Source organism: Phyllobates terribilis, unplaced genomic scaffold, assembly GCF_046119375.1.
Source record: "Phyllobates terribilis strain yellow unplaced genomic scaffold, ASM4611937v1 Scaffold_5__5_contigs__length_657084704, whole genome shotgun sequence".
In the NCBI taxonomy this organism is placed as follows: Eukaryota; Metazoa; Chordata; class Amphibia; order Anura; family Dendrobatidae; genus Phyllobates; species Phyllobates terribilis.
In genome coordinates, this window is record NW_027362765.1 from 309,317,831 (window position 1) to 309,337,047 (window position 19,217).

Here is a 19,217-nt window from a genome sequence, read left to right on the forward strand (position 1 = left end):
TGTTTAAACTTCAGCAGAATTCCGAGAAAAATGGAAGAGTTCCAAAGAATTTTTAAACTTCAGCAGAATTCCGAGAGCAATGGAAAAGTTCAAAAGCATTTTTAAACTTCAGCGGAATTCCGAAAACAATGGAAGAGTTCCAAAGCATTTTTAAAATAGAGCAGAATTCTGAGAATAATTGAAGAGTTCCGAACCATTTTTAAACGTCAGCAGAATTCCGAGAACAATGGAAGAGTTCCAAAGCATTTATAAATGTCAGCAGAATTCCGAGAACAATGGAAAAGTTGCGAAGCATTTTTAAATGTCAGCGGAATTCCGAGAACAATGGAAGAGTTCCGAAGCATTTTTAAACTTCAGCGTAATTCCGAGAACAATTGAAGTGTTCGGAAGCATTTTTAAATGTCAGCAGAATTCCGAGAACAATGGAAGAGTTCCGAAGCATTTTTAAACTTCTGCGGAATTCCGAGAACAATGGAAGAGTTCTGAAGCATTTTTAAACTTCAGCGGAATTCCGAGAACAATGGACGTGTTCGGAAGCATTTTTAAACGTCAGCAGAATTCCGAGAATAATGGAAGAGTTCCAAAGCATTTTTAAACTTCAGCAGAATTCCGAGAGCAATGGAAAAGTTCAAAAGCATTTTTAAACTTCAGCGGAATTCCGAAAACAATCGAAGAGTTCCAAAGCATTTTTAAAATAGAGCAGAATTCTGAGAATAATTGAAGAGTTCTGAACCATTTTTAAATGTCAGCAGAATTCCGAGAACAATGGAAGAGTTCAGAACCATTTTTAAACGCCAGCAGAATTCCAAGAACAATGGAAGAGTTTCTAAGCATTTTTAAATGTCAGCAAATTTCCGAGAACAATGGAAGAGGTCCGAAGCATTTTTAAACTTCAGCAGAATTCCGAGAACAATAGAAGAATTCTGAAGCATTTTTAAACATCAGCAGAATTCCGAGAACAATGGAAGAGTTCCGAAGCATTTTTAAACTACAGCAGAATTCTGAGAACAATGGTAGAGTTCAGAACCAATTTTAAATGTCAGCAGAATTCCGAGAACAATGGAAGAGTTCCAAAGCATTTATAAATGTCAGCAGAATTACGAGAACAATGAAATAGTTCCGAAGCATTTTTAAAAGTAAGCGGAATTACGAGAACAATGGAAGAGTTCCGAATAATTTTTAAACGTCAGCAGAATTCCAAGAACAATGGAAGAGTTCCAAAGCATTTATAAACGTCAGCAGAATTCCGAGAACAATGGAAGAGTTCTGAAGCATTTTTAAATGTCAGCGGAATTCCGAGAACAATGGAAGAGTTCCGAAGCATTTTTAAACTTCAGCGGAATTCCGAGAACAATGGAAGAGTTGGGAAGCATTTTTAAATATCAGCAGAATTCCGAGAACAATGGAAAAGTTCAAAAGCATTTTTAAACTTCAGCAGAACTCCGAGAACAATGGTAGAAATCTGAACCATTTTTAAACATCAGCAGAATTCCGAGAACAATGGAAGAGTTCCGAAGCATTTTTAAACTACAGCAGAATTCTGAGAACAATGGAAGAGTTTTGAACCATTTTTAAATGTCAGCAGAATTCCGAGAACAATGGAAGAGTTCCAAAGCCTTTATAAAAGTCAGCAGAAATACGAGAACAATGGAATAGTTCCAAAGCATTTTTAAACGTCAGCGGAATTACAAGAACAATGGAAGAGTTTCGAACCATTTTTAAATGTCAGCACAATTCCGAGAACAATGGAAGAGTTCCAAAGCATTTATACACGTCAGCAGAATTCCGAGAACAATGGAAAAGTTCCGAAGCATTTTTAAATGTCAGCAGAATTCCGAGAACAATGGAAGAGTTCCAAAGCCTTTATAAAAGTCAGCAGAATTACGAGAACAATGGAATAGTTCCAAAGCATTTTTAAACGTCAGCGGAATTACAAGAACAATGGAAGAGTTTCGAACCATTTTTAAATATCAGCACAATTCCGATAACTATGGAAGAGTTCCAAAGCATTTATACACGTCAGCAGAATTCCGAGAACAATGGAAAAGTTCCGAAGCATTTTTAAATGTCAGTTGAATTCCGAGAACAATGGAAGAGTTCCGAAGCATTTTTGAATTTCAGAGGAATTCCGAGAACAATGGAAGAGTTCCGAAGCATTTTTAAACGTCAGCAGAATTCCGAGAACAATGGAAATGTTCCAAAGCATTTTTAAACTTCAGTGGAATTCCGAGAACAATGGAATTGTTCGGAAGCATTTTTAAACGTCAGCAGAATTCCGCGATCAATGGAAGAGCTTTGAAGCATTTTTAAACTTCAGCAGAATTCCGAGAGCAATGGAAAAATTCAAAAGCATTTTTAAACGTCAGCAGAATTCCGCGATCAATGGAAGAGCTTTGAAGCATTTTTAAACTTCAGCAGAATTCCGAGAGCAATGGAAAAATTCAAAAGCATTTTTAAACTACAGCTGAACTCTGAGAACAATTGAAGAGTTCCGAACCATTTTTAAACATCAGCAGATTTCCGAGAACAATGGAAGAGTTCGGAACCATTTTTAAACGCCAGCAGAATTTCGAGAACAATGGAAGAGTTCCGAAGCATTTTTAAACGTCAGCAAAATTCTGAGAACAATAGAAGAGGTCCGACGCATTTTTAAACTTCAGCGGAATACATAGAACAATGGAAGAGTTCCGAAGCATTTTTAAACTCCAGCGGAATTCCGAGAACAATGGGAGTGTTCCTAAGCATTTTTAAACGTCAGAGGAATTCCGAGAACAATGGAAGAGTTCCGAAGCATTTTTGAATGTCAGCGGAATTCCGAGAACAATGGAAGAGTTACGAAGCATTTTTACACATCAGAAGAATTCCGAGAACAATGGTAGAGTTCACAAGCATTTTTACACGTCAGCGGAATTCCGAGAACAATGGAAGAGTTCCGAAGCATTTTTAAACTACAGCAGAATTCTGAGAACAATGGAAGAGCTTCGAACAATTTTTAAATGTCAGCAGAATTCCGAGAACAATGGAAGAGTTCCAAAGCCTTTATAAACGTCAGCAGACTTACGAGAACAATGGAATAGTTCCGAAGCATTTTTAAACGTCAGCGGAATTACAAGAACAATGGAAGTGTTCCAAAACATTTTTAAACATCAGCAGAATTCCGAGAACAATGGAAGAGTTCCAAAGCATTTATACACGTCAGCAGAATTCCGAGAACAATGGAAATGTTCCGAAGCATTTTTAAATGTCAGTTGAATTCCGAGAACAAAGGAAGAGTTCCGAAGCATTTTTAAACTTCAGCGGAATTCCGAGAACAATGGAAGTGTTCCGAAGCATTTTTAAACGTCAGCAGAATTCCGAGAGCAATGGAAGAGTTTCAAAGCATTTTTAAACTTCAGCGGAATTCCGAGAACAATGGAATTGTTCGGAAGCATTTTTAAACGTCAGAAGAATTCCGCGAGCAATGGAAGAGTTTTGAAGCATTTTTAAACTTCAGCAGAATTCCGAGAGCAATGGAAAAGTTCAAAAGCATTTTTAAACTTCAGCGGAATTCCGAGAACAATAAAAGAGTTCCAAAGCATTTTTAAACTACAGCAGAATTCTGAGAATAATTGAAGAGTTCCAATCCATTTTTAAACGTCAGGAGAATTCCGAGAACAATGGAAGAGTTCGGAACCATTTTTAAACGCCAGCAGAATTCCGAAAACAATGGAAGAGTTCCGAAGCATTTTTAAACGTCAGCAAAATTCCGAGAACAGTGGAAGAGGTCCGAAGCATTTTTAAACTTCAGTGGAATTCCGAGAACAATGGGAGTGTTCTGAAGCATTTTTATACGTCAGCAGAATTCCGAGAACAATGGAAGAGTTCCAAAGCATTAATAAACGTCAGCAGAATTCCGAGAACAATGGAAGAGTTCTGAAGCATTTTTAAACTTCAGCGGAATTCTGAGAACAATGGAGGAGTGCAGAAGCATTTTTAAATGTCAGCAGAATTCCGAGAACAATGGAAGAGTTCCGAAGCATGTTTAAACTTCAGCAGAATTCCAAGAAAAATGGAAGAGATCCAAAGAATTTTTAAACTTCAGCAGAATTCCGAGAGCAATGGAAAAGTTCAAAAGCATTTTTAAACTTCAGCGGAATTCCGAAAACAATGGAAGAGTTCCAAAGCATTTTTAAAATAGAGCAGAATTCTAAGAATAATTGAAGAGTTCCGAACCATTTTTAAACGTCAGCAGAAATCCGAGAACAATGGAAGAGTTCGGAACCATTTTTAAACGCCAGCAGAATTCCGAGAACAATGGAAGAGTTCCGAAGCATTTTTAAACGTCAGCAAGATTCCGAGAACAATGTAAGAGGTCCGAAGCATTTTTAAACTTCAGTGGAATACCGAGAACAATGGAAGAGTTCCGAAGCATTTTTAATCTTCAGTGGAATTCCGAGAACAATGGGAGTGTTCTGAAGCATTTTTACACGTCAGCAGAATTCCGAGAACAATGGAAGAGTTCCGAAGCATTTTTAAATGTCAGCGGAATTCCGAGAACAATGGAATAGTTCCGAAGCATTTTTAAACTTCAGCGTAATTCCGAGAACAATGGAAGAGTTCGGAAGCATTTTTAAACTTCAGCAGAATTCCGAGAGCAATGGAAAAATTCAAAAGCATTTTTAAACTTCAGCGGAATTCCGAGAACAGTGGAAGAGTTCCAAAGCATTTTTAAACTACATCTGAACTCTGAGAACAATTGAAGAGTTCCGAACCATTTTTAAACATCAGCAGATTTCCGAGAACAATGGAAGAGTTCGGAACTATTTTTAAACGCCAGCAGAATTCCGAGTACAATGGAGGAGTTCCGAAGCGTTTTTAAACGTCAACAAAATTCCGAGAACAATGGAAGAGGTCCGACGCATTTTTAAACTTCAGCGGAATAAATAGAACAATGGAAGAGTTCCAAAGCATTTTTAAACTCCAGCGGAATTCTGAGAACAATGGGAGTGTTCCAAATCATTTTTAAACGTCAGAGGAATTCCGAGAACAATGGAAGAGTTCCGAAGCATTTTTGAATGTCAGCGGAATTCCGAGAACAATGGAAGAGTTACGAAGCATTTTTACACATCATAAGAATTCCGAGAACAATGGTAGAGTTCCAAAGCATTTTTACACGTCATCGGAATTCCGAGATCAATGGAAGAGTTAAGAAGCATTTTTAAACTACAGCAGAATTCTGAGAATAATTGAAGAGTTCCGATCCATTTTTAAACGTAAGGAGAATTCTGAGAACAATGGAAGAGTTCGGAGCCATTTTTAAACGCCAGCAGAATTCCGAAAACATTGGAAGAGTTCCGAAGCATTTTTAAACGTCAGCAAAATTCCGAGAACAATGGAAGAGTTCGGAAGTATTTTTAAACGTCAGCAGAATTCCGAGAACAATGGGAGAGTTCCAAAGCATTTTTAAACTTCAGCAGAATTCCGAAAACAATGGGAGAGTTCCAAAGCATATTTAAACTTCAGCAGAATTCCGAGAGCAATGGAAAAGTTCAATAGCATTTTTACACTTCAATGGAATTCCGAGAACAATGGAAGATTTCCAAAGCATTTCTAAACTACAGCAGAATTCTGAGAATAGTTGAAGAGTTCCGAAGCATTTTTAAATGTCAGCAAAATTCCGAGAACAATGGAAGAGGTCCGAAGCATTTTTAAACTTCAGCGGAATTCCAGGAACAATGGGAGTGTTCTGAAGCATTTTTAAACATCAGCAGAATTCCGAGAACAATGGAAGAGTTCCAAAGTATTAATAAACTTCAGCAGAATTCCGAGAACAATGGAAAAGTTCCGAAGCATTTTTAAATGTCAGCGGAATTCCAAGACCAATGGAAGAGTTCCGAAGCATTTTTAAACTTCAACGGAATTCCGAGAACAATGGAAGAGTTCGGAAGCATTTTTATACTTCAGCAGAATTCCGAGAGCAATGGAAAAGTTCAAAAGCATTTTTAAACTTCAGAGGAATTCCGAGAACAATTGAAGAGTTCTGAACCATTTTTAAACATCAGCAGAATTCAGAGAACAATGGAAGAGTTCTGAAGCATTTATGAACTTCAGGGGAATTCCGAGAACAATGGAGGAGTTCGAAAGCATTTTTAAACGTCAGCAGAATTCCGAGAACAATGGAAGTGTTCCGAAGCATGTTTAAACTTCAGCAGAATTCCAAGAAAAATGGAAGAGTTCCAAATAATTTTTAAACTTCAGCAGAATTCCCAGAGCAATGGAAAAGTTCAAAAGCATTTTTAAACTTCAGCAGAATTCCGAAAACAATGGAAGAGTTCCAAAGCATTTTTAAAATAGAGCAGAATTCTGAGAATAATTGAAGAGTTCCGAACCATTTTTAAACATCAGCAGAATTCCGAGAACAATGGAAGAGTTCGGAACCATTTTTAAACGCCAGCAGAATTCCGAGAACAATGGAAGAGTTCCGAAGCATTTTTAAACATCAGCAGAATTCAAAGAACAATGGAAGAGTTCGGAACCATTTTTAAACGCCAGCAGAATTCCGAGAACAATGGAAGAGTTCCGAAGCATTTTTAAACATCAGCAGAATTCAAAGAACAATGGAAGAGTTCGGAACCATTTTTAAACGCCAGCAGAATTCCAAGAACAATGGAAGAGTTCCGAAGCATTTTTAATCTTCAGTGGAATTCCGAGAACAATGGGAGTGTTCTGAAGCATTTTTACACGTCAGCAGAATTCCGAGAACAATGGAAGAGTTCCGAAGCATTTTTAAATGTCAGCGGAATTCCGAGAACAATGGAAGAGTTCCGAAGCATTTTTAAACTTCAGCGGAATTCCGAGAACAATGGAAGAGTTCGGAAGCATTTTTAAACTTCAGCAGAATTCCGAGAGCAATGGAAAAATTCAAAAGCATTTTTAAACTTCAGCGGAATTCCGAGAACAATGGAAGAGTTCCAAAGCATTTTTAAACTACAGCTGAACTCTGAGAACAATTGAAGAGTTCCGAACCATTTTTAAACATCAGCAGATTTCCGAGAACAATGGAAGAGTTCGGAACCATTTTTAAATGCCAGCAGAATCCCGAGAACAATGAAGGAGTTCCGAAGCATTTTTAAACATCAGCAGAATTCCGAGAACAATGGAAGAGTTCCAAAGCATTTTTAAACTTCAGCAGAATTCCGAGAGCAATGGAAAAGTTCAAAAGCATTTTTAAACTTCAGCGGAATTCCGAGAACACTGGAAGAGTTCCAAAGCATTTTTAAATTACAACAGAATTCTGAGAATAATTAAAGAGTTCCGAACCATATTTAAACGTCAGCAGAATTCCGAGAACATGGAAGAGTTCGGAAGCGTTTTTAAACGTCAGCAAAATTCCGAGAACAATGGAAGATGTCCGAAGCATTTTTAAACTTCAGCGGAATACCGAGAACAATGGAAGAGTTCCGAAGAATTTTTAAACTTCAGCGGAATTCCGAGAACAATGGGAGTGTTCTGAAGCATGTTTAAACGTCAGCAGAATTCCGAGAACAATGGAAGAGTTCCAAAGCATTTATAAACGTCAGCAGAAATCCAAGAACAATGAAAAAGTTCCGTCGCTTTTTTAAATGTCAGCGGAATTCCGAGAACAATGGAAGAGTTCCGAAGAATTTTAAAACTTCAGTGGAATTTCGAGAACAATGGAAGAGTTCCGAAGCATTTTTAAACTTCAGCGGAATTCAAAGAACAATGGAAGCGTTCCGAAGCATTTTTAAACGTCAGCGGAATTCCGAGAACAATGGAAGACTTCCGAAGCATTTTTAAACTTCAGCGGAATTCAAAGAACAATGGAAGCGTTCCGAAGCATTTTTAAACGTCAGTGGAATTCCGAGAACAATGGAAGACTTCCGAAGCATTTTTAAACTTCAGCGGAATTCCGAGAACAATTGTAGTGTTCCAAAGCATTTTTAAATTTCAGCGGAATTTCGAGAACAATGGAAGAGTTCCGAAGCAATTTTAAACTTCAGCGGAATTCCGAGAACAATAGAAGAGTTCCGAAGCATTTTTAAACTTCAAAGGAATTTTGAGAACAATGGAACAGTTCCGAAGCATTTTTAAACGTCAGCAGAATTCCGAGAACAATGGAAGAGTTCCGAAGCATTTATAAACGTCAACAGAATTACGAGAACAATGGGATAGTTCCGAATCATTTTTAAACGTCAGCGGAATTACGAGAACAATGGAAGTGTTCCGAACCATTTTTAAACGTCAGCAGAATTCCGAGAACAATGGAAGAGTTCCAAAGCATTTATAAACGTCAGCAGAATTCCGAGAACAATGGAAAAGTTCTGAAGTATTTTTAAATGTCAGCGGAATTCCGAGAACAATGGAAGAGTTTGGAAGCATTTTTAAACGTCAGCAGAATTCCGAGAACAATGGAAGAGTTCCAAAGCATTTTTAAACTTCAGCAGAATTCCGAGAGCAATGGAAAAGTTCAAAAGCATTTTTAAACTTCAGCGGATTTCCGAGAACAATGGAAGAGTTCCAAAGCATTTTTAAACTACAACAGAATTCTGAGAATAATTAAAGAGTTCCGAACCATATTTAAACGTCATCAGAATTCCGAGAACAATGGAAGAGTTCGGAACCATTTTTAAATGCCAGCAGAATTCCGAGAACAATGGAAGAGTTCCGAAGCGTTTTTAAACGTCAGCAAAATTCCGAGAACAATGGAAGATGTCCGAAGCATTTTTAAACTTCATCGGAATACCGAGAACAATGGAAGAGTTCCAAAGCATTTTTAAACTTCTGCGGAATTCCGAGAACAATAGGAGTGTTCTGAAACATGTTTAAACGTCAGCAGAATTCCGAGAACAATGGAAGAGTTCCAAACCATTTATAAACGTCAGCAGAAATCCAAGAACAATGAAAAAGTTCCATCGCTTTTTTTAATGTCAGCGGAATTCCGAGAACAATGGAATGGTACCGAAGCATTTTTAAACTTCAGCGGAATTCCAAGAACAATGGAAGAGTTCGGAAGTATTTTTAAACGTCAGCAGAATTCCAAGAACAATGGGAGAGTTCCGAAGCATTTTTAAACTTCAGCAGAATTCCGAAAACAATGGGAGAGTTCCAAAGCATATTTCAACTTCAGAAGAATTCCGATGGCAATGGAAAAGTTCAAAAGCATTTTTAAACTTCAACGGAATTCCGAGAACAATGGAAGATTTCCAAAGCATTTTTAAACTACAGCAGAATTCTGAGAATAGTTGAAGAGTTCCGAACCATTTTTAAACGTCAGCAGAATTCCGAGAACAATGGAAGAGTTCGGAACCATTTTTAAATGCCAGCAGAATTCCGAGAACAATGGAAGCGTTCCGAAGCATTTTTAAATGTCAGCAAAATTACGAGAACAATGGAAGAGGTCCGAAGCATTTTTAAACTTCAGCGGAATTCCAAGAAAAATGTAAGAGTTCTGAAGCATTTTTAAACATCAGCAGATTACTGAGAACAATGGAAGAGTTCGGAACCATTTTTAAACACCAGCAGAATTCCGAGAACAATGGAAGAGTTCCAAAGCATTTTTAAATGTCAGCAAAATTCCGAGAACAATGGAAGAGGTCCGACGCATTTTTAAACTTTAGCGGAATACATAGAACAATGGAAGAGTTCCGAAGCATTTTTAAACTCCAGCGGAATTCCGAGAACAATGGGAGTGTTCCGAAACATTTTTAAATGTCAGAGGAATTCCGAGAACAATGGAAGAGTTCCGAAGCATTTTTGAATGTCAGCGGAATTCCGAGAACAATGGAAGAGTTACAAAGCATTTTTACACATCAGAAGAATTCCGAGAACAATGGTAGAGTTCCCAAGCATTTTTACACGTCAGCGGAATTCCAAGAACAATGGAAGAGTTCCGAAGCATTTTTAAACTTCAGCGGAATTGTGAGAACAATGGAAGAGTTCCGAAACATTTTTAAACTTCAGCGAAATTCCGAAAACAATGGAAGAGTTCCGAAGCATTTTTAAACTTCAGCGGAATTCCGAGAACATTGGAAGAGTTCCGAAGCATTTTTAAACGTCAGCGGAATTCCGAGAACAATGAAAGAGTTCCGAAGCATTTTTAAACTTCAGCAGAATTCCGAGAAAAATGGAAGTGTTCCGAAGCATTTTTAAACTTCCATGGAATTCAGAGAACAATGAAAGAGTTCCAAAGCATTTTTAAACTTCCATGGAATTCCGAGAACAATGGAAGAGTTCCAAAGCATTTTTAAATGTCAGCGGAATTCCGAGAATAATGGAACAGTTCCGAAGAATTTTAAGACTTCAGTGAAATTTTCGAGAACAATGGAAGAGTTCCGAAGCATTTTTAAACTTCAGCGGAATTCCGAGAATAATGGAAGCGTTCCGAAGCATTTTTAAATGTCAGCGGAATTCCGAGAACAATGGAAGAGTTCCGAAGCATTTTTAAACTTCAGCGGAACTCCGAGAACAATTGTACTGTTCCAATGCATTTTTAAATGTCAGCGGAATTCCGAGAACAATGGAAGAGTTCCGAAGCAATTTTAAACTTCAGCGGAATTCCGAGAACAATAGAAGAGTTCCGAAGCATTTTTAAACTTCAAAGGAATTTTGAGAACAATGGAACAGTTCCGAAGCATTTTTAAACGTCAGCAGAATTCCGAGAACAATGGAAGAGTTCCAAAGCATTTATAAACGTCAGCAGAATTGCGAGAACAATGGAATAGTTCCGAAGCATTTTTAAACGTCAGCGGAATTACGAGTACAATGGAAGAGTTCCGAACCATTTTTAAACGTCAGCAGAATTCCGAGAACAATGGAAGAGTTCCAAAGCATTTATAAACGTCAGCAGAATTCCGAGAACATTGGAAAAGTTCTGAAGTATTTTTAAATGTCAGCAGAATTCCGAGAACAATGGAAGAGTTCCGACACATTTTTACCCTTCAGCGGAATTCTGAGAACAATGGAAGAGTTCAAAAGCATTTTTAAACTTCAGCGGAATTCCGAGAACAATGGAAGAGTTCCAAAGCATTTTTAAACTACAACAGAATTCTGAGAATAATTAAAGAGTTCCGAACCATATTTAAACGTCAGCAGAATTCCGAGAACAATGGGAGAGTTCCAAAGCATTTTTAAACTTCAGCAGAATTCCGAAAACAATGGGAGAGTTCCAAAGCATATTTAAACTTCAGCAGAATTCCGAGAGCAATGGAAAAGTTCAATAGCATTTTTACACTTCAATGGAATTCCGAGAACAATGGAAGATTTCCAAAGCATTTCTAAACTACAGCAGAATTCTGAGAATAGTTGAAGAGTTCCGAAGCATTTTTAAATGTCAGCAAAATTCCGAGAACAATGGAAGAGGTCCGAAGCATTTTTAAACTTCAGCGGAATTCCAGGAACAATGGGAGTGTTCTGAAGCATTTTTAAACATCAGCAGAATTCCGAGAACAATGGAAGAGTTCCAAAGTATTAATAAACTTCAGCAGAATTCCGAGAACAATGGAAAAGTTCCGAAGCATTTTTAAATGTCAGCGGAATTCCAAGACCAATGGAAGAGTTCCGAAGCATTTTTAAACTTCAACGGAATTCCGAGAACAATGGAAGAGTTCGGAAGCATTTTTATACTTCAGCAGAATTCCGAGAGCAATGGAAAAGTTCAAAAGCATTTTTAAACTTCAGAGGAATTCCGAGAACAATTGAAGAGTTCTGAACCATTTTTAAACATCAGCAGAATTCAGAGAACAATGGAAGAGTTCTGAAGCATTTATGAACTTCAGGGGAATTCCGAGAACAATGGAGGAGTTCGAAAGCATTTTTAAACGTCAGCAGAATTCCGAGAACAATGGAAGTGTTCCGAAGCATGTTTAAACTTCAGCAGAATTCCAAGAAAAATGGAAGAGTTCCAAATAATTTTTAAACTTCAGCAGAATTCCCAGAGCAATGGAAAAGTTCAAAAGCATTTTTAAACTTCAGCAGAATTCCGAAAACAATGGAAGAGTTCCAAAGCATTTTTAAAATAGAGCAGAATTCTGAGAATAATTGAAGAGTTCCGAACCATTTTTAAACATCAGCAGAATTCCGAGAACAATGGAAGAGTTCGGAACCATTTTTAAACGCCAGCAGAATTCCGAGAACAATGGAAGAGTTCCGAAGCATTTTTAAACATCAGCAGAATTCAAAGAACAATGGAAGAGTTCGGAACCATTTTTAAACGCCAGCAGAATTCCGAGAACAATGGAAGAGTTCCGAAGCATTTTTAAACATCAGCAGAATTCAAAGAACAATGGAAGAGTTCGGAACCATTTTTAAACGCCAGCAGAATTCCAAGAACAATGGAAGAGTTCCGAAGCATTTTTAATCTTCAGTGGAATTCCGAGAACAATGGGAGTGTTCTGAAGCATTTTTACACGTCAGCAGAATTCCGAGAACAATGGAAGAGTTCCGAAGCATTTTTAAATGTCAGCGGAATTCCGAGAACAATGGAAGAGTTCCGAAGCATTTTTAAACTTCAGCGGAATTCCGAGAACAATGGAAGAGTTCGGAAGCATTTTTAAACTTCAGCAGAATTCCGAGAGCAATGGAAAAATTCAAAAGCATTTTTAAACTTCAGCGGAATTCCGAGAACAATGGAAGAGTTCCAAAGCATTTTTAAACTACAGCTGAACTCTGAGAACAATTGAAGAGTTCCGAACCATTTTTAAACATCAGCAGATTTCCGAGAACAATGGAAGAGTTCGGAACCATTTTTAAATGCCAGCAGAATCCCGAGAACAATGAAGGAGTTCCGAAGCATTTTTAAACATCAGCAGAATTCCGAGAACAATGGAAGAGTTCCAAAGCATTTTTAAACTTCAGCAGAATTCCGAGAGCAATGGAAAAGTTCAAAAGCATTTTTAAACTTCAGCGGAATTCCGAGAACACTGGAAGAGTTCCAAAGCATTTTTAAATTACAACAGAATTCTGAGAATAATTAAAGAGTTCCGAACCATATTTAAACGTCAGCAGAATTCCGAGAACATGGAAGAGTTCGGAAGCGTTTTTAAACGTCAGCAAAATTCCGAGAACAATGGAAGATGTCCGAAGCATTTTTAAACTTCAGCGGAATACCGAGAACAATGGAAGAGTTCCGAAGAATTTTTAAACTTCAGCGGAATTCCGAGAACAATGGGAGTGTTCTGAAGCATGTTTAAACGTCAGCAGAATTCCGAGAACAATGGAAGAGTTCCAAAGCATTTATAAACGTCAGCAGAAATCCAAGAACAATGAAAAAGTTCCGTCGCTTTTTTAAATGTCAGCGGAATTCCGAGAACAATGGAAGAGTTCCGAAGAATTTTAAAACTTCAGTGGAATTTCGAGAACAATGGAAGAGTTCCGAAGCATTTTTAAACTTCAGCGGAATTCAAAGAACAATGGAAGCGTTCCGAAGCATTTTTAAACGTCAGCGGAATTCCGAGAACAATGGAAGACTTCCGAAGCATTTTTAAACTTCAGCGGAATTCAAAGAACAATGGAAGCGTTCCGAAGCATTTTTAAACGTCAGTGGAATTCCGAGAACAATGGAAGACTTCCGAAGCATTTTTAAACTTCAGCGGAATTCCGAGAACAATTGTAGTGTTCCAAAGCATTTTTAAATTTCAGCGGAATTTCGAGAACAATGGAAGAGTTCCGAAGCAATTTTAAACTTCAGCGGAATTCCGAGAACAATAGAAGAGTTCCGAAGCATTTTTAAACTTCAAAGGAATTTTGAGAACAATGGAACAGTTCCGAAGCATTTTTAAACGTCAGCAGAATTCCGAGAACAATGGAAGAGTTCCGAAGCATTTATAAACGTCAACAGAATTACGAGAACAATGGGATAGTTCCGAATCATTTTTAAACGTCAGCGGAATTACGAGAACAATGGAAGTGTTCCGAACCATTTTTAAACGTCAGCAGAATTCCGAGAACAATGGAAGAGTTCCAAAGCATTTATAAACGTCAGCAGAATTCCGAGAACAATGGAAAAGTTCTGAAGTATTTTTAAATGTCAGCGGAATTCCGAGAACAATGGAAGAGTTTGGAAGCATTTTTAAACGTCAGCAGAATTCCGAGAACAATGGAAGAGTTCCAAAGCATTTTTAAACTTCAGCAGAATTCCGAGAGCAATGGAAAAGTTCAAAAGCATTTTTAAACTTCAGCGGATTTCCGAGAACAATGGAAGAGTTCCAAAGCATTTTTAAACTACAACAGAATTCTGAGAATAATTAAAGAGTTCCGAACCATATTTAAACGTCATCAGAATTCCGAGAACAATGGAAGAGTTCGGAACCATTTTTAAATGCCAGCAGAATTCCGAGAACAATGGAAGAGTTCCGAAGCGTTTTTAAACGTCAGCAAAATTCCGAGAACAATGGAAGATGTCCGAAGCATTTTTAAACTTCATCGGAATACCGAGAACAATGGAAGAGTTCCAAAGCATTTTTAAACTTCTGCGGAATTCCGAGAACAATAGGAGTGTTCTGAAACATGTTTAAACGTCAGCAGAATTCCGAGAACAATGGAAGAGTTCCAAACCATTTATAAACGTCAGCAGAAATCCAAGAACAATGAAAAAGTTCCATCGCTTTTTTTAATGTCAGCGGAATTCCGAGAACAATGGAATGGTACCGAAGCATTTTTAAACTTCAGCGGAATTCCAAGAACAATGGAAGAGTTCGGAAGTATTTTTAAACGTCAGCAGAATTCCAAGAACAATGGGAGAGTTCCGAAGCATTTTTAAACTTCAGCAGAATTCCGAAAACAATGGGAGAGTTCCAAAGCATATTTCAACTTCAGAAGAATTCCGATGGCAATGGAAAAGTTCAAAAGCATTTTTAAACTTCAACGGAATTCCGAGAACAATGGAAGATTTCCAAAGCATTTTTAAACTACAGCAGAATTCTGAGAATAGTTGAAGAGTTCCGAACCATTTTTAAACGTCAGCAGAATTCCGAGAACAATGGAAGAGTTCGGAACCATTTTTAAATGCCAGCAGAATTCCGAGAACAATGGAAGCGTTCCGAAGCATTTTTAAATGTCAGCAAAATTACGAGAACAATGGAAGAGGTCCGAAGCATTTTTAAACTTCAGCGGAATTCCAAGAAAAATGTAAGAGTTCTGAAGCATTTTTAAACATCAGCAGATTACTGAGAACAATGGAAGAGTTCGGAACCATTTTTAAACACCAGCAGAATTCCGAGAACAATGGAAGAGTTCCAAAGCATTTTTAAATGTCAGCAAAATTCCGAGAACAATGGAAGAGGTCCGACGCATTTTTAAACTTTAGCGGAATACATAGAACAATGGAAGAGTTCCGAAGCATTTTTAAACTCCAGCGGAATTCCGAGAACAATGGGAGTGTTCCGAAACATTTTTAAATGTCAGAGGAATTCCGAGAACAATGGAAGAGTTCCGAAGCATTTTTGAATGTCAGCGGAATTCCGAGAACAATGGAAGAGTTACAAAGCATTTTTACACATCAGAAGAATTCCGAGAACAATGGTAGAGTTCCCAAGCATTTTTACACGTCAGCGGAATTCCAAGAACAATGGAAGAGTTCCGAAGCATTTTTAAACTTCAGCGGAATTGTGAGAACAATGGAAGAGTTCCGAAACATTTTTAAACTTCAGCGAAATTCCGAAAACAATGGAAGAGTTCCGAAGCATTTTTAAACTTCAGCGGAATTCCGAGAACATTGGAAGAGTTCCGAAGCATTTTTAAACGTCAGCGGAATTCCGAGAACAATGAAAGAGTTCCGAAGCATTTTTAAACTTCAGCAGAATTCCGAGAAAAATGGAAGTGTTCCGAAGCATTTTTAAACTTCCATGGAATTCAGAGAACAATGAAAGAGTTCCAAAGCATTTTTAAACTTCCATGGAATTCCGAGAACAATGGAAGAGTTCCAAAGCATTTTTAAATGTCAGCGGAATTCCGAGAATAATGGAACAGTTCCGAAGAATTTTAAGACTTCAGTGAAATTTTCGAGAACAATGGAAGAGTTCCGAAGCATTTTTAAACTTCAGCGGAATTCCGAGAATAATGGAAGCGTTCCGAAGCATTTTTAAATGTCAGCGGAATTCCGAGAACAATGGAAGAGTTCCGAAGCATTTTTAAACTTCAGCGGAACTCCGAGAACAATTGTACTGTTCCAATGCATTTTTAAATGTCAGCGGAATTCCGAGAACAATGGAAGAGTTCCGAAGCAATTTTAAACTTCAGCGGAATTCCGAGAACAATAGAAGAGTTCCGAAGCATTTTTAAACTTCAAAGGAATTTTGAGAACAATGGAACAGTTCCGAAGCATTTTTAAACGTCAGCAGAATTCCGAGAACAATGGAAGAGTTCCAAAGCATTTATAAACGTCAGCAGAATTGCGAGAACAATGGAATAGTTCCGAAGCATTTTTAAACGTCAGCGGAATTACGAGTACAATGGAAGAGTTCCGAACCATTTTTAAACGTCAGCAGAATTCCGAGAACAATGGAAGAGTTCCAAAGCATTTATAAACGTCAGCAGAATTCCGAGAACATTGGAAAAGTTCTGAAGTATTTTTAAATGTCAGCAGAATTCCGAGAACAATGGAAGAGTTCCGACACATTTTTACCCTTCAGCGGAATTCTGAGAACAATGGAAGAGTTCAAAAGCATTTTTAAACTTCAGCGGAATTCCGAGAACAATGGAAGAGTTCCAAAGCATTTTTAAACTACAACAGAATTCTGAGAATAATTAAAGAGTTCCGAACCATATTTAAACGTCAGCAGAATTCCGAGAACAATGGAAGAGTTCGGAACCATTTTTAAATGCCAGCAGAATTCCGAGAACAATGTAAGAGTTCCGAAGCATTTTTAAACGTCAGCAAAATTCCGAGAACAATGGAAGAGGTCCGAAGCATTTTTAAACTTCAGCTTTATACCGAGAACAATGGTAGATTTCCGAAGCATTTTTAAACTTCAGCGGAATTCCGAGAACAATTGTAGTGTTCCAAAGCATTTTTAAATGTCAGCGGAATTCTGAGAACAATGGAAGAGTTCCGAAGCAATATTAAACTTCAGCGGAATTCCGAGAACAATAGAAGAGTTCCGAAGCATTTTTAAACTTCAAAGGAATTTTGAGAACAATGGAACAGTTCCGAAGCATTTTTAAACGTCAGCAGAATTCCGAGAACAATGGAAGAGCTCCAAAGCATTTATTAACGTCAGCAGAATTACGAGAACAATGGAATAGTTCCGAAGCATTTTCAGATAGGGGAAATGTCAGTGAGCAGAATTCCGAGAACAATGGAGGAATTCTGAAGCATATTTAAACATCAGGAGAATTCCGAGAACAATGGAAGAGTTCCGAAGCATGTTTAAACTATAGCAGAATTCTTTTAAAGCAGAAATTTTTTTAAACTTTTTTCAATTTTACCCCCGTGGGATATATATTCTTCCCACACACATTTGGAACTCTCCTGGGGTACCCTCACACATATTATTCCCTCATTTAGTGTATATTTTCACAAAAAAGTGAAATTTTCAAAAATCCAAAATATTGGCTGAAAACGACTAAATATCAAGGACTCGTTGAGCGAATTGCTCTGGAACTGGAATCGGAATGCTCACAGACATTTGTCTGATCTGAAAGTCTGATAAACGCCGGAAAAAATGACTAAGTCCAAAAAAAATTTTTTTTAAACTTTTTCAATATTACCCCCGTCGGATATATATTCTTCCCAAACACATTTGGAATTCTCCTGGGGTACCCTCACACATATTATTCCCTCATTTAGTGGATATTTTCACAAAAAAGTGAAATTTTCAAAAATCCAAAATATTGGCTGAAAACGACTAAATATCAAGGACTCATTGGGCGAATCACTCTGGAACTGAAATCGGAATGCTCTCTGACATTTCCCCTATCGGAAAGTCTGATAAACGCTGGAAAAAATGACTAAGTCCAGAAAAAAAATTTTTTTAACTTTTTTCAATTTTACTCCCGTGGGATATATATTCTTCCCACACACATTTGGAACTCTCCTGGGGTACCCTCACACATATTATTCCCTCATTTAGTGGATATTTTCACAAAAAAGTGAAATTTTCAAAAATCCAAAATATTGGCTGAAAACGACTAAATATCAAGGACTCATTGGGCGAATCGCTCTGGAACTGAAATCGGAACGATCACTGACATTTGCTCTATCTGAAAGTCTGATAAACGCCGGAAAAAAGATTAAGTCCAAAAAAAAAAAATGTTCAACTTTTTTCAAATTTACCCCCGTGGGATATATATTCTACCCACACACATTTGGAACTCTCCTGGGGTACCCTCACACATATTATTCCCTCATTTAGTGGATATTTTCACAAAAAAGTGAAATTTTCAAAAATCCAGAAAATTGGCTGAAAATGACTAAATATCAAGGACTCATTGGGCGAATCGCTCTGGAACTGAAATCGGAATGCTCACTGACATTTCCCCTATCTGAAAGTCTGATAAACGCCGGAAAAATGACTAAGTCCAAAAACAAAATTTTTTCAACTTTTTTCAATTTTACCCCCGTGGGATATATATTCTACCTACACACAATCTGAACTCTCCTGGGGTACCCTCACACATATTATTCCCTCATTTAGTGGATATTTTCACAAAAAAGTGAAATTTTCAAAAATCCAAAATATTGGCTGAAAACGACTAAATATCATGGACTCATTGGGCGAATCACTCTGGAACTGAAATCGGAATGCTCACTGACATTTCCTCTATCTGAAAGTCTGATAAACGCCGGAAAAATGACTAAGTCCAAAAAAAAATTTTTTCAACTTTTTTCAATTTTACCCCCGTGGGATATATATTCTACCTACACACAATTGGAACTCTCCTGGGGTACCCTCACACATATTATTCCCTCATTTAGTGGATATTTTCACAAAAAAGTGAAATTTTCAAAAATCCAAAATATTGGCTGAAAACGACTAAATATCAAGGACTCATAGGGAGATTCACTCTGGATCTGAAATCGGAACGCTCACTGATATTTGCAATATCTGAAAGTCTGATAAACGCCGGAAAAATGACCAAGTCCAAAAAAAAAATTTTCAACTTTTTTCAAATTTACCCCCGTGGGATATATATTCTACCCACACACATTTGGAACTCTCCTGGGGTACCCTCACACATATTATTCCCTCATTTAGTGGATATTTTCACAAAAAAGTGAAATT